At 38.5% G+C, this 23174-nt stretch overlaps 1 long non-coding RNA gene across 1 annotated transcript in view; it reads right to left on the bottom strand.

Moving 5' to 3' along the window:
- LOC132679063 (uncharacterized) overlaps positions 1 to 23174 on the bottom strand; it is a 103004-nt gene that overhangs the window by 44549 nt on the left and 35281 nt on the right. The window contains exon 3 of the long non-coding RNA XR_009609951.2: positions 7625 to 7741. This is a non-coding gene — a long non-coding RNA (uncharacterized LOC132679063). The remainder of the gene's footprint in view (positions 1 to 7624; positions 7742 to 23174) is intronic.

Raw genomic sequence — 23174 nt, 5'->3', positions numbered from 1 at the left:
TTGTTATTGATTCCTAGAGTACCTGCAGTGTGGTAGGTGAACATCCTCTGAGATTTAAATCCTTTATAATTTGTTGCAAATTGTTTTATGGCTTAGCACATGACCAATTTTGCCAATTTTGGTAATTGCTTCCTATGCTCCTGAAAAAGAATATGCATACTGTCCTTGCTGGGTGCAGTTTTCTGCATATTAGTCAATATGGTTCATCATATTTTCAGATATTTATATGCTTACCAATTTTTTTAAGGCTGGTCTATCAGCTATTGAGAAAGGCACGTTTAAGTTCACCACTGCGACTATAAATTTGTCTTTTCTCCCTTAAATTATAACCATTTTTGTTCTAAAGCTTTATTAGTTACCAGATACCTACAAATTTTGAAATGGTTTCTTCCTGGTGGATGTACCTACTTAGCAAAATCAAATGTCTCTCTTTGGCTCTATTGATATTTTTTGCCCTCAAGTCCACCTTGTCTGGTATAAGTAGAGCTACACATGGAAAATCTTTTCCTATCCTGCTGCAATCTTTTTATGCCTTTACATTTAAAACTTGTATCTTGTAAGGAATATACAGTTTTATGCTATTTTCTTATTCAGTCTGAAAATCTTTGTTTTTTAGTTTGACTGTTTAGTCATTCATTGTTTAGTCACATTTATAGTGCAATTCATAGTGTAATGATTAACAATATTGTTTTTATATCTACCAACTTGCTGTATGTTTTCTGTTTATACAATTTATTTTATGTTCCACCGATTATTTTATTATTCTAATTTTCCCTCTATTAACCTGTGAGATATGTAAGTACATGAATAGATGTATATATTTTATATACCTCTATATATCTAAATATATTTACATATAGATATATAGTTATGCATTTATGGGGAGAGAGGTATAGTTACACCATATAGTTACACACACATATATATATACACACACATATATATACACACACACACATATATATATACTTACCTATACATATACCATACATATAGTTATCTCAGAAATTACAAAATGCATCCTTTGAAACCTTCATTCATTATCACCTCATATAATAATTTTTACTACTTAACAATGAGAAAAAGTTATGATTTTTTTAAAGTTCTTTTAACACCCTCAGATATTTTGTTATTATTATGCATTTAATTCTATGTATAACATCACAAAATATTACTATTTAATTTTTATTATAAATATCATTTTATATTTATACATGTCTTGCTCAATACCAGTGATATTTTTCCTTCTTGCATTTCTGTTTTTCTGTGTCAGGGATCATTTTACTTCTGTCTGAAAGATCTCCTGTAGTGTTAAAAATTTTTTTCTTAAACATTTATTCATTTTTGAGAGATGGAGTGAGACACAGCATGAGCTGGGAGGGCCAGAGAGAGAGGGAGACACAGAATCCGAAGCAGGCTCCAGGCTCTGAGCTGTCAGCACAGAGCCTGACACAGGGCTCAAACCCATGAACCGTGAGATCATGACCTGAGCCAAAGTCCGACCCTTAATTGACTGAGCTACCCAGGCGTCCTTCCCCTGTAGTGTTTAGTGTAATATTTGCTGATGGTAAATCCTGTTTTTGTCCACATGAAAACTCTTTATTTCACTTTCAATTTATAAAATCTATTTTCATCTGGTGGAGAATTCTAAACTGGCAGTTATTCTCTTTCATCGTTAAATATGTCATTACATTGTCTTCTGGCTTCCATCATTTCTGTTAAGGAATCAGTTGTCCATCATATTGGTACTGTTTTAAAGGTAATGTATCTTTTTTCTTTGCATACTTCTAATATTTTCTTTCTTTCATTTTCAGCAGTTTTATATGCCAAAGTGTGGCTCTCATTGTATTTATCCTACTTGGACTTCATACACTTCTTGAATCTATTATTCAGTATCTTTGGTCAGATTTATAAAATTCTTGAAAAAATATTATTTCTTCCCTATTGTCTTTTTCCCTTCTGGAACTCCAATTTCTTATAGGATTTACCTTCACTGAAACTTCTTTTTAAAAGATGTGCTTCCAGAAGAAGGAAATGCAACCTAAAAGAAGAACTTCAAAGTAAGAACCAGCAGTAAAATAAAGGAACTGACAAACATTGGGGTAAACAGAAACAAGAATTTATTACATAAAATATTATCATTATTATTTACAACTTACTTGAAGAATATAACAATGGGTCAAAACTAAAATAAGGAAATGTTAGATCTGGGGAATGTGGCATTTAAGTGTTCTAAGAATATGTGCTTTTTGGGGCGCCTGGGTGGCTCAGTCGGTTAAGCGGCCGACTTCGGCTCAGGTCATGATCTCGCAGTTCGTGGGTTCAAGCCCTGCGTCAGGCTCTGTGCTGACTGCTCAGAGCCTGGAGCCTGTTTCGGATTCTGTGTCTCCCTCTCTCTGACCCTCCCCATTCATGCTCTGTCTCAAAAATAAATAAACGTTAAAAAAAAAAAAAAAAAGAATATGTGCTTTTCAAGTGAGGGATAAAAATGCTGATTAACATTCAACTTTTCAGTCACATATGTGTGTTTAAAATGTAAGACTGTTTATTTAAAGAAGATAAGTAGAACACAAAGCTTTATAAATATTATTGGAGCAATAGGGTTTTTAAATAAAAATAATCTACTAAAAGGTTGAAAGGAGGGGGGAAATGGAGCACAGCGTAAAAGCAGATAAACAAAAATCACAAAATAAGATGGAAAAAATAAAGAATGAATACATCACTTTAATTGAATTTGACAGTTAAATAAAAACTAGGGTTGGATGAAATAAAATGGAACAATCTTCTGTTTAAAAGAGACACATTTCAGTGTGCAGAAAGATTACAAGTAAATGGATGATAAAATATATACCATGCAGTCAGTAATCAAAAGAAATGTTCTACATTTTTGCAAGAATCAGCAAAATTTTTCTGTAAAGGGACAGATAACAAATATTTTTGGGTATATGTCACAACTACTGAACCCTGCGATTGTAGTAAGAAAGCAGCCATAGACATTACGTAGACAAATGAGCATACATGTCTTCTAATAAGACTTTATTTACAAAAACATGTGACAGGCCATATTTGGCCCACAGGCCGTAGTCTGCTGACCTTTGGTCTATTGAAAGGTCACAATCATGGGCCTGATAGATATACAAAAAAATATTTTAAGATATCATGATTTTATAAGAAAAATCAATCTCAGAAGCTGGACTAGGTATTCAATAAAAATACAGAAAAAGGAATTGAGCAAAAATGGTAGACAGCCCAAGTTTTTACTCTCTTATTCATCTTAACCCATCATTCCTTTTCTTTTACCTCACTCCCACCTCATACCAGTTCTAGACAAAGTAAATATTAAGACAGAGGCTTAGGAAAGTGATATCAGATAGAAGAGTTTATCGGAATAGAATCTCCAAAAAGTATAGGATGGAATTTAGGTGATCTTCTGGCTGACAATTCTGAGGCAGTGCTTCTGAAGCCACCTTTATGATATCACAACTTGTGTTAAAGAGGTTCCCAAAACTGAGCCCACCAGCATCTATGAATAATTATTTAGGAAACTATTAGAGGACACTGATCACCCTTTATACTTTGAATTACAATAATAAATCCTTGGAATAAGTAAGCAGCAAGACAGTATAAACATGCTGTTTTACAGTTTATTTATTTACAGTTACTTACTGCCTCTTAATTATAATTATTACCACTAGGTGGCACTCATCCAAAGCTGTATTTACCCAGGAAGGTGAATTAGACGTTGCAAACTGACATGGCCCGACTCTAGCCCACATAATGTGTTTTGATTGGCCCATGATGTTTTCAGAATTTTGTATTACTGGTATATGTTTAATTCCATATTATAAAACTGTATTTCTTGCTTCTCCACCTGCCAGCAGCCAGCTGACTCTACCAGGCCCTTTCTATAGAGACAGTATGCACTCTCACATGAGACCCTGCTTAGTTTTCTCATCTTGTCTGCTTTAATCATTTCTAGTCCCATCTGGCCCCTATAGGTGTTTAACTGTGTGATCTTTACCCTACAGTTGCACCAGAAAATCTCAAGCAATGGCTGTTTATTAAAAAAAAAAAAACAACCTAAGGAAAATATAATTTAATACTGAAATGTATCCTAGAAATATAGATGTAAAGAGAAAAGATATAAGACTGACATTAAGATCTGGTTTCTACCTTACAGAATGAATACTGAATTGGAGAAAGTAAAGGACACTTGGAGTGAGGTAAGCAGTAAGACAGTATAAAAAGGTAAAAAAACCAATGGCATCCAGCAAATGTCAGTTGACTGGGTCCAGTACTGGGCTAAGCAACTGATTTAGATTCATGCATTAAATTCTCAAGATCATTCTATGAGGTGTGTTCTTCCTTCCCATTATACAGATAAGAAAGCTGAGGCCCAGAGTTACATAACTTCTCCAAAGTCAAACATAATAAGTGGCAGGAGTGTGTTTACCCCCAGATAGGTCTAATGCAAAGCTCAACCTCTTCTATTCTAAGGTCCTTGATGCAGACAGATTATTTGGTAATCAGTTTGGCATATAGTTTGATTTGTTCTGCCATTCATACTGAATCTTCCTGAGTCTTAAAACTGATTATCCTGATGTTTCCTGTTGAGTAAGGAGATCGTTCCTGAAGGAAAACAGTCAATGAGTGTGCTCCCCTGTCTTCTCCTTTTGAAGAAGTGCCATGGTCCATGTAGACTGCAATCATTCTCTCCCTTTTCTTCCAAGGATTTCCCCTCCTGTGAGATCTTGAGAGCTCCCAGGGATGTTTACCCATGCTTGAAAGAACCAGAAAACCTGGTCCTTCAGGGGCAGAGGCCATTCCTTTTTATAGTTGCTGCCGCATGGTGTCGCTATTGAAACGCAGGGAACACAGCCACCCAGGTAGGGTCCCTGCTGCACAATGTTGTTGCTGAGTCCCAGGCAGGTGCTGGGGCTGGAGACCTCCGCAGAGAAAAGCCTTGGTGACTGACAAGCACCATTGCCATCCATCATTTATCTATCATTTTCCTTCTCTGCAGGGAGAAGGCTCTCCTTAGTGTCTCATACAACTATGATGATTCTATGCCGTTGTAGGCCTGTGTGCCCCATGACTTCTGTCTTATTTATAAGAGACTATTTCAGTATACACATAAAGACATTTTTACAAGATCCACACTTAATCTCCAGGGTGGCTGAATTTGGAGGTGTTCTCAGTCTCGGCCATGTAATTGGCCAGAATTACCACTCCTCCCTCCCCCATTCTTTACCAACCCCTAATGTGAAAGAACTTCTCCATCTTTGTCCCAGTGACCATCCCCTTTTTTATACAAGGGAGAACAACATTCCTTTATGGCAATAGTTCACCTTGTTGCAACAGCATGGTCCATTTAGACTGAGTGACCTTAATGCCTGTAAATCTTTCTACTGCTCATAGAATTACTCTGCATGGATTAAATCACCTTGCATGCATTAAAGCAACATATTTTGCTTTCAGAGATTTGACGTTCACTGACCGTGTGAAGCATCCTCAGCAGTTCAATACCAAGTGGATGATCCCCAAATCCTTTCTTGGTAAAAAAAAATAACTGGTGTCATTATTATTTGCCACTTAAGAGCTAGGGGAGCATGCAATGGAACAACAAATGATATTTAAATAAAGTTTCCAATTCAGCAAAATCTTTCCCTCTTATAATTCAATTGTATGCCAGTGTTGTTTCTCATGAAAGTATTTCTGTGTCGTTAAGTACAGACATGAGATAAAAGAATAAATACGAAGACAATGCTGAACATAGAGTTGAGGATTGCCACATAATTAGATCAGAAACAACCTTGGTAAATTATCCATTTTGCTGTGGACATATAGTAATATAGACATCTGGTCATTCAACTCTCCACTAATCTGAACAGAGAGAAATTCACAAATAACCCAAAGTCAAAGTTCAAATAAACTTTGCGTCATCTTCTGCTGCTTCCCAACTCCCTTCAACTGACCTATAAGCAGCCGATCCCCAAGGTCTGGCTCAAATTTTCCTAAAGCCTCCACCCCAGCTCTGATCCCCTGGGGAAGGGAGAGGGAGTTCCAGCGAACACCAATGATAACAAGCAATAAATAACCACTGCCTAATTCCTGAGTCCTGCCTCATTATTCCCATAAGTAGGAACTCAATTACTGTATCCCACTGCAAGTGAGAAGTACCTGTATCCTAATTTCTAAGATCTTGCAGGGAGTAGAATTGCATATCCCCTCCCGTCAATCAGTTCTAGAGGTAATTAGCCAAGGAAATCATTTTTTTAATGTTTATATATTTTTTGAGAGAGAGACAGAGTGCGAGCCGGGGAGGGTCAGAGAAGGAGACACAGAATCCAAAGCAGACTCCAGGCTTGAGCCTGAAGCGGAAGTGGGGCTCAAACCCACAAACTGCAAGATCATGACCTGAGCCAAAGACAGAGGTTTAACTGACTGAGCCACCCGGACGCCCCTCAGGGAAATCATTTTTTAAAAAATTAGTATGGTATTAATTTCCCTAAGAACTAAGAAAAATAATTTCCTGACAGGTCATATATTTTTTAAATGGAGGGTATTAAGTAACTAGTAGTTTCTACACCAGTGATATAACCCCTCTCTAAACAAAAAGGAAAAGTTTAGAATTTTAGGAAGGTCTTATTGACCATGAAATTCAAACAGTGACTTTTTCACTTACAGATAAGGAAACTCCTTGCCATCAACATTAATTTTCTCATCTGCTAAATGAAGGGCTCCAAAACAATTTGACCTCAATTGCAGAGTTACTTACTGGGGTGAAGAAAAAAAAGCTAAAATTCCTATCTAAGGCACTTTCTATCACCACACGCTGCATTAGAACTAATCAGTCGTTGTCTTCTAAGACCACATGCCCCTCCCCCCGAAGTCAATGGTCTTCTACATCAGAATTCCAGGATGCAGCGTTTAGAACATTTGGCTGGAGCGGAGAAGGAAAGTTGCTGGCATCGTGGCTATTCTTTTGTGGTCTACAGGCAATCCAAACAACAGTTGTGTGCTGTTATGTTTCAATTCTCAAAGACTGGTGGGATCCCATGTTATGGTATGCTTAAAATAAAAACAGAGAGACCTCCTTTCTGAGGCTGTGGGTCGACATGCAGTTTTGTGCCACTTCATCAGAACTCGGTCTTTTGACCAGAGCGTTTATTACAAAGTGCAGCAAAGCACAACACAACCGCAAGAGAAACATTAGAACTCTCTCCCCCTTGGGAATTAGTCTGAAGAGATTTTCCTTCAGAAATCACATGTCTGCCTCGGTGCTCACTATGCCCTGAACTCTTTTCCCTGCATTCATCTCCCATGGGCTTCTGCAAAGAAAAAACCTTGGTGAATTGGGAACCAGGCTAATACACATTTTATGGCTTCTTTCATTGAACGTCCACCCTTCTTTGGAATGCCAACTATCTCATCAAGTTATCTTTAGGAGTGAGAGTTGGGTTGGCACAGAGGCACTCTTAGTCCTAATGAAGTTGAGATGTGGGACAGAATATATAAACGAAGATATCCTTCGGCGACTGGGAAAAAAAAACTGAGCAAGTCTAATATTTTGAAATTAGAAAAACTGAAATAAGGGAATTTATTGTATATGGAGTTAACTCACCTATGCACAGAAGGCTTCTGAACGTCTGTCACTGGCTTCCCAAACAGCTCCTGTCCCCCTCCTGTTGGTTTAGGTTCAGGACAGCCTACTTTGCATCTCTATTCTTTTTCTGTGATCCTGAGAAGGTTAAAGATAGAAAAGGATTTCAATTTGCTTTTTTTATTTTTAATCTCTATTTTCCCTTCTTAAAAAAAGAAACGTTGTACTTGGCTGGAACTTCTATTCCATAGTTGCCTGAGGCTGGGTTGGAGCTGCAAAGTTGCAAAATAAATCAGAACAAGCTGTGCTCTGGTGTTTCTAAATTATTAAACATTTACATTTGACTGGTCAAACAGCGTCTTTTTTCTAAATGTATACACCCTTGATTGAGCGGCAAAGTTTGGTGTCGGTAATTTGGAGGGTACCTCATTCTATCAGAAGACATAGTTTAGGCCCAAGTCAGCTAAACTCTGCTGATGGGATAGAAAATTTAAGTACAAGGGTGGACTTTTAAAAAAAACTTACACCCATAGAGTACATAAACACTCTAAACCAGCAAAGCAAAGAAAATGATGTGTTTATGATGCTAATTACTGAACTTCACCAGCTCAGTTCAAGATATATTAAAAAGTTGCTTAGACTGGCAACGCACCTTGTTCCATTGTTAGGCTTTAGCCTTATTTCCCCACTAAGGTCAGAGCACTAGCCCTGAAGGAAGAGGCTAGGAAACCTGAATAATGTTATGAAGTGATCCAAGAATAAAAGAATGCTTAAGGTAATTTCTAATCTTTCGGGATCCTACGGTCATACGCTCTTTAGTTTGAAAAAAGTTCATGAAGCTTTCCAAGATGACAGCTTTGTAACCAAAAGAGAAATGGAGTATGGTGTAGTCTAGTGTCTGTGTGAGTTGTAGGTGATAATATTTAAGGGTACACTGTACATGATGGAAAACCAAAGTAAATGCTAATAATCTGCTCTGGAAGAAAACTCATTTAGATTATCTACTTTCTTGTTGCCATTTTCCAAAAACTTTTTTTGTGAATATTCTACAATTTGCATACTTTGCAGATTGGGAAATATAGTGGTTATCCACAATAGTTAATGAGAACAACCCAAGATTTCCATTTTTTCCATAGTGTTTCAAAACCTCTAGGCTAAGTCATCCTCTCTTTGACGTATCTTTAAACACTACACCTAGTATCAGATTATTCCATCACATAGCATTTTGTTAAAATATATTGAAACAAGTATGTAATATGATATTTCCTGCGGTACAATATTCCCACCTTGCAAATGTTCCCACTAGCGACCACTCGTAATCACATTATGTCCGAGTGGTGATTGAGGGAATGTCTAATAGATTAACTTTCCCATTCTCCTGCACAGTCAGCTGTTCCCAGGCTCCCATTAATGGTATGCTTTTAACCAGATTTCTCTTGAATGATAAGATAAAAAGGGGCAGGGACCAGAAAAGTTGTGAATTGATAACCACTGTACTGCTTTAGCCCCAAGTATGGATCCAGGGCATTGATGAAGAGACAGTTATATGGGACAGAAATAATTCTTTGGGTCTTCATCTTCTGTCCTTAAGCCCCAAAATCAGTCTGTTCAATTTTGATCTGAAGAAGGCACTCGGGTCTCAGAAGCCATAGATTCCAATATCTCACCCTACCACCACCTCCTGACTTTCCTTTTCTCAGAAGATCTTGTTTTTACCCCAGAGACCTCCCTCTCCTTCATTCCACATCTCCCCTCACCCAAGTGTGTGTGTCCTCTCAATAGTAGCTTTCCTACTGACACTGAATGTCATGATTTACCTTCTCTACCTTCTCACCAGCACCTCTGTTTACCTCCAATCTATCCTCCCACTACCCACTCTGCATACCACCTGATCCTTAGATGAAAGACAAGAAATAATCCACCTTTTCTCCTATTCTATCTAGGGGACTGAGCCCTAAATTGAACAACACTGAGAGTTGAGGAAACCAAACTTCTGGGCTCTGACTTCACAAGCCATGGGTGCCTCCTATCTGCACTTTTATTAGCTAATGTAAGTTTTCCCTTCCATTCCATGCAATGGCTCTTCTCAATGTACACCACCACTTTTCTGCCATTAAATTCACAGCCTAACTCCTTGTTCTCATACCTCTTCTCAATGTTACCTTCTACTCAGACCATGCTCAAAGCTTTCACTGGTTTGTTTGCTTGCTCTTTAGTTTTTTTTCTTCTCATTCTGAACTTTCCATCCTATCTGCAAATGTATTTACCACCAATCCATTTTTACCTTTTTTCCTCTGGTCTAAGTTCTCCCTATTCAGGTGGTCAAACACCCAGCCCTTGACCTCATACACTTCCTTCAATCATCTACTGTCTCTCTTATATGTTCCACTTCTTCTGTTCTACCTGCCTGTTTACCACCCCCCCCCCCCGCCCATTACCATAATTAGTTAATGATCCACAGATCCCACATTGAAGGGTGAGATGTGCAATATATTTGCCATCTAGATCTGCTGAATTCTGGCGCCCCCTCTCAGCACTCCACTGAATTTGCTCTTGTCGGGGCCCATAATAACATTTTCACCAAATTGAATAGTCATTTGTAGTTTCTATCTTACTAGATCCCTCTACTTTAATAACACTGCTAATCCTATTCTTTTTAAAATGTGTTATGCCCTTGTTCTCCAAGACATACTACTTTCTTACCTCTATCCCCATTTCTGTAAGTGAATCTCTTTCTTTTACATATTCTTTAACTTTGGATGCTTTTCTCAGTTCTCTGACTTAATCCCAGACTCAAAAAAAAACTATGTAAAATTAACTCATCTTATGTCATTTTTAACTATCATCAGAATGCTTTTGACTTCCAATCTGTATTTCCAGATTTCCAACTTCCTCCCCTTCTTGTGATTTTCACTAGCTAGCTGAACCTGATTATTAATTTTTGAGAGAACCTAAATCCAGTATTTCTAAAACTAATCTCTTCCCACTGCCCTGGACCCTTTCCTCAAGCCCTTCTGCATCCCCAATACGCACTGGCTATACGGCAGCCACCCTAACTCAAGCTTAAAATCTGACGTACCTTTCAGTCCCCTACTCCCTAGCTGTTTACAGCACATTCTTAACTTAGTCATGGATTATACCTCAAATATTCTGGTACTGGAACCCTCTTCTCCAACTGCACTGTACCTGCCAGGCACCAGGCTGCGATCACAACCTTCTCAGAGACGCAAGAGATTCCTTCACGCTCTCTCTGCTACTCGTTTTGTCCCTTCGTTTTCACTGTCCACAAGGGTTCCAATCACTCTTCTTAGATGAAGGCTGATTACATCATTTTCGTGTTTTGTACCCTTCAGTGACTGTCTATAGAATAATGCCTGGGCAACTTACCGTGGTACTTCTTTAGGATCTAACCCTTGCCTACCTCTTCAGCAATGAATGTCAGAACCCCCTGCCTTGAACCTGCTGCTGCTGCTGCTGCAACGTGGAAATGGATGGTATTTCCCATGTTCTTAAAACTGTTTCTCTCCTTGTTGCTTTCACTCACATGATGCTTTTTCCTTTTTTCCTTTGAGTGGAGGATTTCTAAGGAGAATATCTGGTTGAAATTGTATTGTGAACGATTTCCATAAACAGTGGGAGTTAGAGGTAAATGTTCTCTGATAATTTTTTCCCCTTTTGTCCTCCAGGATTCAATTATATACCAGCCCTCTATTATTCTTTTTCTGTAAAATGAAGCTATTCAGCAAAAGTTTGTCCATCATTTATGTTGGAATAATTTCCCCTAGTGGATATATAGAGTACAGTAATTTTGGCACACACAGGATCTAATACTGATTCAGAAATTATAATCCTCTTCTGAGATGTCTGCTAAAGTACAGATTCTTCAGTACTTGTGGGAGGATGCTAAAAATCACAAGGAGCTAAAAGAAACTATGACAGACTTCCAAGGACAAACGTCCCCGCTATAGGTGAAGACAACACGTGTTACTTGTCCCTTCCCTATCTCCTAGTGCTGGTCCACTTTCTCACCGCCATGTTGTGAATTATAACAGCGTTGGATGGATACTGAAATTTGGAGGCAATGCCAAAAAATGGCAATGAGAAGGGAGTTTTGTGTGTTGTTTTTATATCTTGGTCTAAAATGTATTCCTTTGAACCAGATTTAAGTGTCGTGAGGAACTGTCATCACCTGAGGCTCATTTGGATGTGTTCTAGTCCTTGTAAAGGCAGGTAACAGCAAGCAGGACCTGTCTTTGCTTTTATTAAGCTTCTCTTGTGTCTCGTAGGAACCATAACTGTGGAAGGAGTTTCTCTAATGTCTTTTGCCTGAAGTTTCCTACCTCATTCTCTGTATCAGATGCCACTTGTGCCTGCCTTACACCTTCTCAGCCTCATGTCTGATTTCAGCCATGTCACGGCAAAGAGCTCTGTGAACATTTTGTCTCATGGCATACTAACAGGACTAACACCTCAAGCACCCAGGACTTCTCGGTGTCACAACAGATGACACAGAAGACCACTCTGCGTGAATACATTTGCAGCCAAAAGCTCAGGGAAAAAAGCCAAAGTTCCTGTTGAGGAACTGTCAACCAATGGGGGTCAGGGAGGGATGGTGAATCGCTGCTCTCTGTTACTCCTTAGGAGGATAATTCTAAGAGGCATCTAGCACTCCTCAGGGATCCAGCCCCAGTAACTCATGGAGATGACTTACAAACTTTTGAGCGCACAGCAGGAGTGAATGAAAAAAAGAGTGGTGGGACTTCTGCTAAGGATCAGTTGGTGCCATGCTGGCAAAACAGGAAGAATGGGGGGAAACCACATAAAAGAAAACCAGCTATTAGCCACCCCATCTGTCAGTACACTGCATCCTTCCCTTATAATCAAAAGAGAAAGACTGCAGTAAAACATGCTATGTCTACTGAAGGCTCACAGGGAAATGCAAATGAAGATGAGTACACAACCAGTAATCACGATACATCTGTGGAAAGACTACAAGGCAACGGAGTTAATACAGCAAACTACATGGAACTTTGGAAAATGTATAAATGGAGACAGTTTCGTCCCAGAGAGGCTCAGGAAGACTTTGTACCCCTCAAATATTCAAATAGAGATTTACAGTATTTAAAAGCTGATCATTACTTTAAAAGAATACTCTAGAGATTGGATACCCAGAAAAATGAACAAAGCTAAAAGACAATTAGTGAGCTAAAGATCAAGCTAAGGAATTCTCCCTAAATGAAATCCAAAGGAACCAACTGATAGCATGGAAGAAAGGATAAGAGACATAGCATGTACATCTTTAAAGATTCCAGAGGCACTTCCAGAAGAAGACAGCACAGAGGACAAAGTGTGTGTGGTGGTGGGGGGGGGGGGGGGGGGGGGAGAAGGGGGTGGGGGGGGTGGCACATAAAATAAATTAAAAGAAATAAAAGAAGACAATGTGTGAGAACTGAAGAGGCTTGGTGCAAGATTGAACCTGTCTGCTTAAGTGTCAAGATTAAAAATCTTGATTAAAAATAGATTAAAAATAAATCATACAGAAAGCTCCAGCTTTTGTACACACAAAAGTAAAATATCAAAGCATCAAGGAAAAATTCTAAAATGTAGAAGATAAGGAAATATAAAATATTAGTTATAAAATAATAAGGATTAATTTTCCTAGATGATGAGAGGATTGTGCCTCCTAGAAGACTGTCCTTATTCTTCAGAGAAGTATCCTGAATAATTAAAGGTGAAATCCCATGATGGCTGCAACTCACTTTCAAATAAATGGTTAAGCAAAAGAATGCACACACGTAGAGAGAGGGGGACACCAGGCAAATACGGCTAAATGCTCATGTAGGTGGCAGGTACCTGCATATTTCCTATACTATTCTTTCAACTTTCCTATTGATTTGAACAGTTTACCACTATGAAGTTAGGGAAAAGTTCTCAAGATCTTGCTGACTGTCAACTAACCAAAAATTATCTACCAACAACCAGGTGTCGGATTGAAATTAGGCATCTTTCTAGTAACACTAGATACAAGAGGATAATGGTGTGGTATCTCTGAAGTTCTGAGGCAAATATCTTTTGGCTTTCCCAGCTAGAAAAACTGTTATTCAAATATAAAGGTGAACTATATTTCAATACAATTAAAATTAATGCAGGTAAGATAAAGTCAAATTAAGCACTAATATGTGGAGTCAGTAAACTATTCATCTAATATCCCTCCTAAAAATATCCTAAAAATAATATTAGAGGAAAAAAGGTCTAAACTGACAAATACAAAGAGAACATGGGAAGGGGAAGGGGGACAGTAACGGAGGAGGAATTTCCAATCAGTTTCTAGAAAACAACATCTATGGATTTAATGAGACTGAGGAAACTATGGTCACAAAGCCAGACGGTGCATGAAGAGCAACAGTTCACTTGCTAGTGCTGGGAGAGGCTTAGGGTTAGGAGAACCAAAGTACAGAGGCAAGTGATGAGGACACGCAGGGCAACACTGAATTTTTGTGGACACCACAAAGGTTGTACACAGTTAACTCCTCCATCCTCCTTCCTGTGCAACCCAGTGAGCTAAGCTCCTCCCATCTCCCGCCTTGGGCAAGAGACAGGCAGTTTCTTCTCTGCAGAGCTTAGGGGTCCTTGGGATATACCTCTACTAATGGTATTTTGTGGAACAAGAAAAACCGTCAATGAGTGAGTAGTCTTCAAGCTAAACCACACGTGGCATCCAATTGGCTTTTCAGAGTCTCTCTATGAAATATTCATGGGAATAAAATTTTAGGAAGCATTTGAGAAAGATGAAAATAGGGAAAAAAATTTTCATATTTTCCAATAGGAAAAAAAAAATCTTAGAGCTTTTTAAGGTTTTCTTCAAAACTGTTATCTTTATTTAATATCCTCAGAGCAATCCGAGAAGATATTCTATAAAACAAGAACACAATGCTATGGAAAATAAATTGAAGAACAAAAAAAGGGCTCCTAGAAATAGAACTATTTAAGGACAATCACAGGTTTAACTGAAAGATGAAAATTATGTAAATCTCACAAAAAAGCATGGCCAAAACCCTATGATGAGTGGGGAAACATGATAAAAAAGACAATGAGTTGAAGAGGTCCAATATCTTACTAATGACACGTTCATAAAAAGAGTAGAGAAAAAGGAAAGGGATAAAATTTTAACAGAGTAATGAAATCAAATTTCCTGAAGAAATTTTCCCACATCAAAATGGCCACAAAGTATCTAGCACAACAGGTGGCCTTTTATTTACTTAATATTTTATATTCAATTAATATGTCAGCAGATATAAAGGAAAAATATTAAGTACATTAAATAACTAAATTTGAATCACTGTTTGTAACAAACTGCCTATGTCTCAAATTAAGAATTATGGTATTAAAAAAAAAGAATTATGGTATTTTAGCTTTGAATATCAAAAATTTCAGAAAACTCTTCCAGAGTTAATGAGCTAAAACTTCTAGTCCAAATCCAATCTGCAGTCCTTGTCATACAGCCTAAAGCTAAGAAGGGTTTTTACATTTTTAAATAGAAAAAAACAAAGAAGAATATATGACAGAAACCATACGTGGCCCATAAAACCTAAAATATTTGCTACCTTGCTTTACTGACCACCTATACTAAGCATAACAATGAAATCTATCTGCTGTCTTTCCATTATGTTAGTCCTCTTCCAGAACATGAAAGAGGTTCTAAAAGACTCCATCCCTAAGACACTGAGAAATAGGGGTATCTGAGATTCACGGATGTCTAAACAGCCTCTGCCAAGTGGTACCTTACACCACAGGGGGTCTGAATACAAATGATTTGGTGCTGGGTTTGTTAGTTACATGAGAAAACACCTACGGTTGTCAAATGCCCAGGAGCAGTGGACTGGCCAGTAAGGAACTAGAGAGAACATACCTGAACTAAAGACATTCACATTAAAAACACACAAAAAATGTGCTGTTGCTGACTAATCAACACATCCTATTTGTATAAATTGGTGTGATTTGTACTAAAGTCATTGCCATATGGATGGATGTCAGGTTCTAGAATTTCTGCTGCCTCTGTAACTTAATTTGCTCATTTTCATTGATACCTAAGAATGAAAATTTTGCTTATACTGAGACAATCCCCTCTTCTCATATATTTGTAAATTTCTTGGATTAAAATATTTCAGGATGAAGATTTTCATGAGATGTGATAGAAAAAATATCTTAAGGCAAAAGGAGATGTGGCTTTGGGCTGAAGCTTATTAAGATCTAATGCGATAGACCAACTTCCCGATGACCCCCAATAATCTCTGCCCCATGCTAGTCACATTCTGAGTAATGTCCTCTGCTGGAATGAGGGCTGGACCTCTGACTTGTGCCCACTAGGCATGGATTAGGTTACAAAAATGATGACTTCTGTCTTGCTGGCAGACTCTCTTGCTGGCTTTAACAATATGTCTGAGAAGCCCACATGACAAGGAACTGTGGGCAACCTCTAGCCAACCATCAGGGGAGAACCAAGGCTTTCAGTACAACAGCCAGTGAGGAAGTGAATCCCACTGATGTCCACTGAAATAGCCTAGATTCAGGCCTGTCCCAGATGAACGTGGGGATGGCTGCAGGCAACATCATGATTACAGCCTTGTGAAAAAAAATGGAACCAGGGGACCTAGCTAATCTGGGCCCAGATTCCCAAATAGAGACTGTAAGATAATCAGTACGTGGTGTTTTAATTTTGTAAGTTTTGGTGTGATTTGTTACACAGCACTAGATGACTAATACACATTATCATAGGAAGAACATGTTTTGCGTGTTGTTCTAGGACCAGTTTGTGATTCTGCCAGTGTCTCAAGATGGTGAATATTCTACAGTACGTGTGAGGAGCTGTGCCACACCAAGTCTTTAGTTCAGTTAAATTCTGCACCCACACATTACTTCCTCTTTGACTTACCCATTTTCTTATTACTATAACCCACATATCTAAAATTAAAAAAGTAAGATTATCTCTAGTCTCGGTGGAAATTCATGTCTCTTTGGGAGATGAATTAGTACCTTGCCAGATACCCCTTACCAATAACAGATCCTGTGATATGTAGAACATTTATTTTAGAGTATTTTATTTCTCTTCAAATAAATAAGGAGATAGTGTTATCAAGTAATATTCATTCAAAACATTTTAATACTGAAAAGTGTTCAGTAATTTTTATTTCCTCAATCACATATTTGAGAGCTTAATAAGACTCATGTGACAAAGAGATAATATTATTTTATTCTTTTCTTCTGTTTTAAAAGATTACAGTCCACAGTGTGAGACTTCACATGGTTTTGCTTTTTAGATCATGTTTATGTCAGTTTCATATCCTTTAAAATGATATTTTACCTTATTTAATAAGATCCCAAAGTTGATTAAAATTTTATTTAGTGATATGATTCTGTAATTTGCTACAAAATAATGCATGTGGCAGAGGAAGAAAAGGAATGGCTTGGGGGCTAGGTTGTTGAAGCTGGTGGTAGACACATTATACTAGACTCTCTAGTTTTGTATAATATTCATAATTTTCCATGTGTGTGACAAACTTTTATATAAATATTTCATTTTTCCCAAGGATCCTCCTATTGTAGTATTATGTGGTTTTGTTTTTCTATAAAACCACATGCTGCTTTCAAGTTTCTTGCTACACCAACCAGCAAAACAAACACATTTAACATTCTCTATTTCCAACAAGACTGCTCATTTTGCAGGGGACATGCTGTAGAGGCAGTTTTAGTAACAGCTTTTAATAATGACTAAATTTTATTGGTGACTAACAATGGAACAGACACTATGCTATATGCTTTACATGAATTATTTCACTTGAATCCACAAAGGGATAGATTTATCCCAGGGGTGAGAGGTGACTAGGAACTTACCTGTGTAATTTACCTGAATAAGTTACTAGTATAACTTCTACGTGAGAAACTTATCTCAGAAGCTGAGTATAAGTCAGAATCTCTGTGAAAGACAGTGTACATTGTAAAGCATTGTACCCTCCACTGTGGCCTTATTTTCTCCTATCGTATAATGCTTCTCTGGAAAGTTCTTTGATGTCCTACCAAGTTTGATACCTTTTCTTTAAATACTTGGCCACTGCGCCTCAAAATACTTCCTGGCACAGATTCTGGTAGATGTTTATATTTTATCTTTGAAGGGCAAAGAACATAAATGATTCAGTAACTATTTTCACTGAGATCCTGCCTAGGGTGGTATTAGAAAATTATACACCTGAATAGTTTGATTTAACATTGGTTAAAAGTCTAGTCAACACAAGAGACCACTAGATTTCAAAATGGTTGAAAAGAAAAATCTGCAACAATAAGAAGGTAGTTGACATGAGGATCTGTAGAATTCAAAGCAGTGAGCAAGCTATTTGGAGAAGCCACAGAATACTTAAATCCTATTATTCTGTATACTGGCATAAAAATTTTGAGTTTGTTTTTCCAAGAAGTTTTCCTATGGTCTGCTTTTGCATAACAAAACACCAGAAAACAATGATGTTTATTTTGTTTTTGTGGGAAACTGTATTGATTCATTGTTTGTTTTCTATAGTTAAACTTACTCATCACCCTTGCAGAATTCAACCCACTGTCCGTGACGTCACTGGTGTTGCTATAATCAACACAACCGCCAATACAAAAGCAGTGTAGATTCTCTAGGAGTTAGAATAAGCACTTGTAAGCTTTTCCTTTCTCGCATATATTGTGACAGATTTGTTGTTTTTTTAAATTTTTTTTTCAATGTTTATTTTTGAGAGACAGAGGGAGACAGAGCATGAGTAGGGAAGGGGCAGAGAGAGAGAGGGAGACACAGAATTCAAAGCAGGCTCCAGGCTCTGAGCTGTCAGCACAGAGTCCGATGCGGGGCTCGAACCCACAAACTGTGAGATCATGACCTGGGCCGAAGTCGGACACCCAACCGACTAAGCCACCCAGGCGCCCCATGACAGATTTGTTTTTAAAATACAATGTAAGTTCTCAAACTTTCGTCTCCACTTAGTTACAGAGTTTGCCGTCCTAATAAATTATCTGGGTTTGGATCCTGGCCCACCTTATACTCTATGGCCATGGGAAAGCCTCTTGGCTTTTCCAAGTCTGCTTTTCAATCAGTGAAATGAAAACCCGGGCCTTGATGTGAAGACAGTTATATGGCATATGGCATAAGAATCATAGTAAATGCTCAAAAAAGATCATTTCCTGCCTTCATATAAGGGGCATGTTAATTTTCCTTTTATTTCTGTAGAAACCTTTCTTTTAAAGAAATAATAGCAGTGTTTAATAAGGAATTAGAATTCTCATTTAGTTAAAAGATGCTGGGTAGGCAATTCAATATGATTATATTATTATTACGGAAGATGAGGCAGAGGGGAAACTTAATGGGTATGAATCTGATAAATCATCATCCTCAAACTTAAAAAAGATTTAAGGTATCAACTAGACATTCCTTACTTTAAAAAATGGGATAGTTATTTCTAAATACATGTATAATATTTGTAAGTTGAGTGCTCTATTACTTTTTTTTCTCAGAAATATTTCCCTATATTAGCTCCATGTTTCCAAACTTGCCTGATCATGAGGCTCTCCTAAGTTAAAAATAGAGGTTCAGATCCCCTCCCCCGGAGAGGCTGATACATTGGCGTTGGGGCAGGAATCTGTACATTTAACTGTGGTTCCAGGTGGTTCTTAGGCTCAGGCAAGGATAGGAAAGAGTGCATCAGCTGATCTTCCCATTTTGCTGATTGAGGGAAAGTGTATACGTGCAAGTCAACCACTAAAATTATATTTTTCCTAAGTCATAGCATACTTAAATTCAAACACTGATTCCTCAGAGTTAACAGCGGGTTAGCAGCCTGCAGAGATGAAAACTTAATTACAGTGAAGACTGAGAAGGTGATTTTGCCTCACGGTCTTTCCGAGCCAGGGTTAGATTTCAGAGTTAATGTACGTGCTTTCCAAGCAATTCTCCCACCCAGGGCTTTCTCACTAGTACACTGAGGACCTCTCTTCCTCCGTCCTAGCCTCCTTTCTTCCCTCTGTCCTTCCTTCCTTCCTTCCTTCCTTCCTTCCTTCCTTCCACCCACCTATTCACCTACCTAGCAAACACTAATGTAGAAATAAAGACTAAAAGAAGCTGTCTTAGTCTGTCTGGACTGCTGTATCAAAATACCATAGTCTGGGTGGCTTATAAACAGAAATTTATTTTTCACAGATCTGGATGCCAGGAAGCCCGAGATGAAGTCTCCAGCAGATCTAATGTTCGGTGAGGGCCCGCTTCTTCATAGGCCACCATCTTCTCACTGTAACCTCACATGACAGAAGGGGCTAGGGAGATCTGAGGGGTCTCTTTTATAAGGGTACTACTCCCCTCCATTAGGACTCCACCCTTATGGTGGAAGCACCCCCTAAAGCCTCGACCCTAACACCATCACACTGGGCATCAGATTTCAGTATGAATTTTGGGGAGACACAAATATTCGGGTTGCACCAGAAGGTTTTGGCTTCCGTGTCACAGTACGGTCAGGAGACATGCTTACCAAGATGAGATCAACATACAAGAAAGAGACAGGAAGCCAGATAACAAAAGGGAATGGGTAAAGAGTGGCAGGCTCACTGAAACAGAATATATATCCTCTCAGGGCACCTGGGTGGCTCAGTCGGTTAAGCATCCGACTTCGGCTCACGTCATGATCTCATGGTTCGTGAGTTTGAGCCCTGCTATGTGCTTATAGCTTGGAGCCTGCTTTGGATTCTGTGTCTCCCTCTCTCTGTCCCTCCCCTGCTCACACTCTCTCTCTGTCTCTTGCTCTCTCAAAAATGAAAAACATTAAAAACTTTTTAATAAATAATAAAAAATATATGTTCTGTCAAGTCATGTTGTCCCTCTCCTCCATTCGATCACATATTTATGCACCAATTACCAGTCTGATTGCCCTTTATTAGTAACACCTGTGTATAAATGCTGTATTTGTGTCTTGCCAAAGTGCTAGAAAGCCCTAAAGGACATGGCGTCTTCCATTATTGTATCTGCCTATTGTAGCTACTCGGCAGAGGACCTGGCACATAAAAGATGGTCTTATGTTTTTGCAAATTTTAAAGTGCTACACAAAGTGATTCACATCATTAAATGTGAAACAAAAATGTTAATGATTAACCGTGCCTATCTGGCTCTCACCCTCCACAATCCCCTCTCTTCCCAGGACCCCAATATTTATGGCACTAGAATAAATTTTAACCCTGGCCACAATTCCTTATCTCTTTTGCTAACAGTCTGCTGTGGCAGTTAAGTGATCCTTGATCTTGCTTTGGTTCTGACCTTTTGTCCTGATTCTTATAACTAGACTCCTGTCTTATTCTTTGTTCCCTAGAACATTTCTGTGTAAGCTGACCACTACTTCTCTGGTAACTCTTAGACTGGGTTTAGTCTTTGTTATGGGTTGAATTGTGCACCCTCTAAAGTTATGGTGAAGTCATAACCCCCAAAACCTCAAATGTGTCACCTTCAAGTGTGACCTTATTTGGAAATAGGGTATTGCCAGAATAAGATGGGCCCTTAATCCAGTATGATCAGTGCTCTGATGAGAAAAGAAAGATGACTGAAGACAATACAGAAGGAGAGCACAATGTGACGACAGAGGCGGAGACTGGAGTGACACAGTCACAAGCTAAGGAACACCAAGGACTGTGGCCACAGCCAGAAGCTATGAAAAGGAAAAGAAGGATATTCCCTAAAACTTTTGGAGAGAGCATGGTCCTGCTGACACTTTGATTTCAGGTTCCTAACCTCCAGAACTGTGAGATGAGAAATTTCTATTGTTTGAAGCCACTCAGTTTTGGGGGTACTCGGTTAGGGGAGCCCTAAGAAACTAATGGAGTCTTGTTGCTAGTTTCTTTGTAGACGCTACCGACAAGTGCTGAGTGTTAGCAATTGCTTATGCCTGCTGCATGCACATACATCAGAACACCCATAACTAATGGAAATCTGGGCAAGAAACCTTTATTCATAGGAGTACTCCTTAGATATCTGCTGGGCAAAATACCTTTTCTTCAACTTCCGCGATGATTGTGTTCTCCAAGTATGTCACAAATTCCACGGCAGGGCGGGAGGGGGGCAAGGTCCAACTCTAAGTCCTCCAAAACATTAAAATAGTGCCTAGCCATGTATCAACACATTTTCTTTTTCCTTGCTGATGTTTATTAGTAGCTTTAAAGTTGAAAGAACAGGAAGAAAGCACACAAGAAAAAGCAACAAATATAAAGGCTCATCTACATGAATGGAAGCCTACTTAGCCAAAGATGGATTGATTTGTAATTCAATAAATAGCTGTCTGTCCTCTAACCTGTCAAAATGTGATATGTAACATCTTCATGAATAAAAGTGATTTCAAAAGAGAAAAAAAAAAGGAACACTGCATCACTATCTTTGAGAGAATGGAAAGTATTGTATTTTATATGCAGGGAAAATGATAAATAACTATTGCATAGATGTGAAAAATCACAATGCATCTTTTTTTTTTTTTGATAGTAAATCGAATGCTCCTAGTGAAGTTGATAAATTGATGGCTCAGCACATCTAGGGACTTGTTTACTCTAGTCTGCAATTGTCCTTGCCACAAAGGCTAAATTTTGCTCGCTCATGGTTTGCAGGATATAAGGACATAAAATAGATTTGTAACTCCTGGGTCACAGAAATCCCCTCATTCTTGTATCTAACTATGAAACCCTTAGGACTAGGCTAGTGTGCAATACATTCAATCAGTCATGTACATGTGTGTATACATACGTAAGTGCACACTTGTATATGTGTACTGTAGTGGTAGCGGGATAATTTCTCTCTTTTTTTAAAAGTTTATTTCAGGAGAGAGAAAAATGCATGCATGCAGAGGGAAAGGGCAGAGAGGGAGAGAGAATTCCAAACAGCTGATGTGGGGCTCAATCTCACGTGAGATCATAACCTGAGCCAAAAACCAAGAGTCCGACGCTTAACCAACTGAGTCACCCAGGCACTGCACCATTTTTTATTTTAGAGAGAGAGAGAGGGAGAGAGAGAGAGAGAGCACACAGAAGCAGGGGAGAGGGGCAGAGAGAGAGAGAGAGAGAGAGAGGGAAAATCTTAAGCAGGACTCATGCTCAGCACAGAGCCTGATGGGGAACTCGATCCCACGACCCTGGGATCTTGACCTGAGCTGAAATCAAGAGTCACATGCTCAACGGACTGAGCCTTTGAAGCACCCCGGAATAATCTTTTTTTTTAAAAAAGTGTTAAAATATATCAACATATAAACATTATATTACATGAAATATAAACATGCACCCAGATGCACACTAACACATCCCACCTACACATACATATGCTGCATGCAGCAAGAGTAAAATTATTATTTGAATTTAATATTATAGTAAATAACTTTTTCATATGAAGAAGACCATGAAGTGATAAAGAAACCAAAGCAATTCCTGTAGAACCAATTTGTCCCACCTGCGAGAACTTCCTCACTGTTTTAAAATAATAGACAAGTTCCTTATCTGAAGACTGACTGAAGGATACCATTCTCACTCT

This window comes from Panthera onca, chromosome A2 (assembly GCF_046562875.1).
Source record: "Panthera onca isolate mPanOnc1 chromosome A2, mPanOnc1 haplotype 2, whole genome shotgun sequence".
Classification (NCBI taxonomy): domain Eukaryota; kingdom Metazoa; phylum Chordata; class Mammalia; order Carnivora; family Felidae; genus Panthera; species Panthera onca.
Note: the sequence above shows the minus strand (reverse complement) of the source record. Positions and strands in the feature narration are given on the sequence as shown.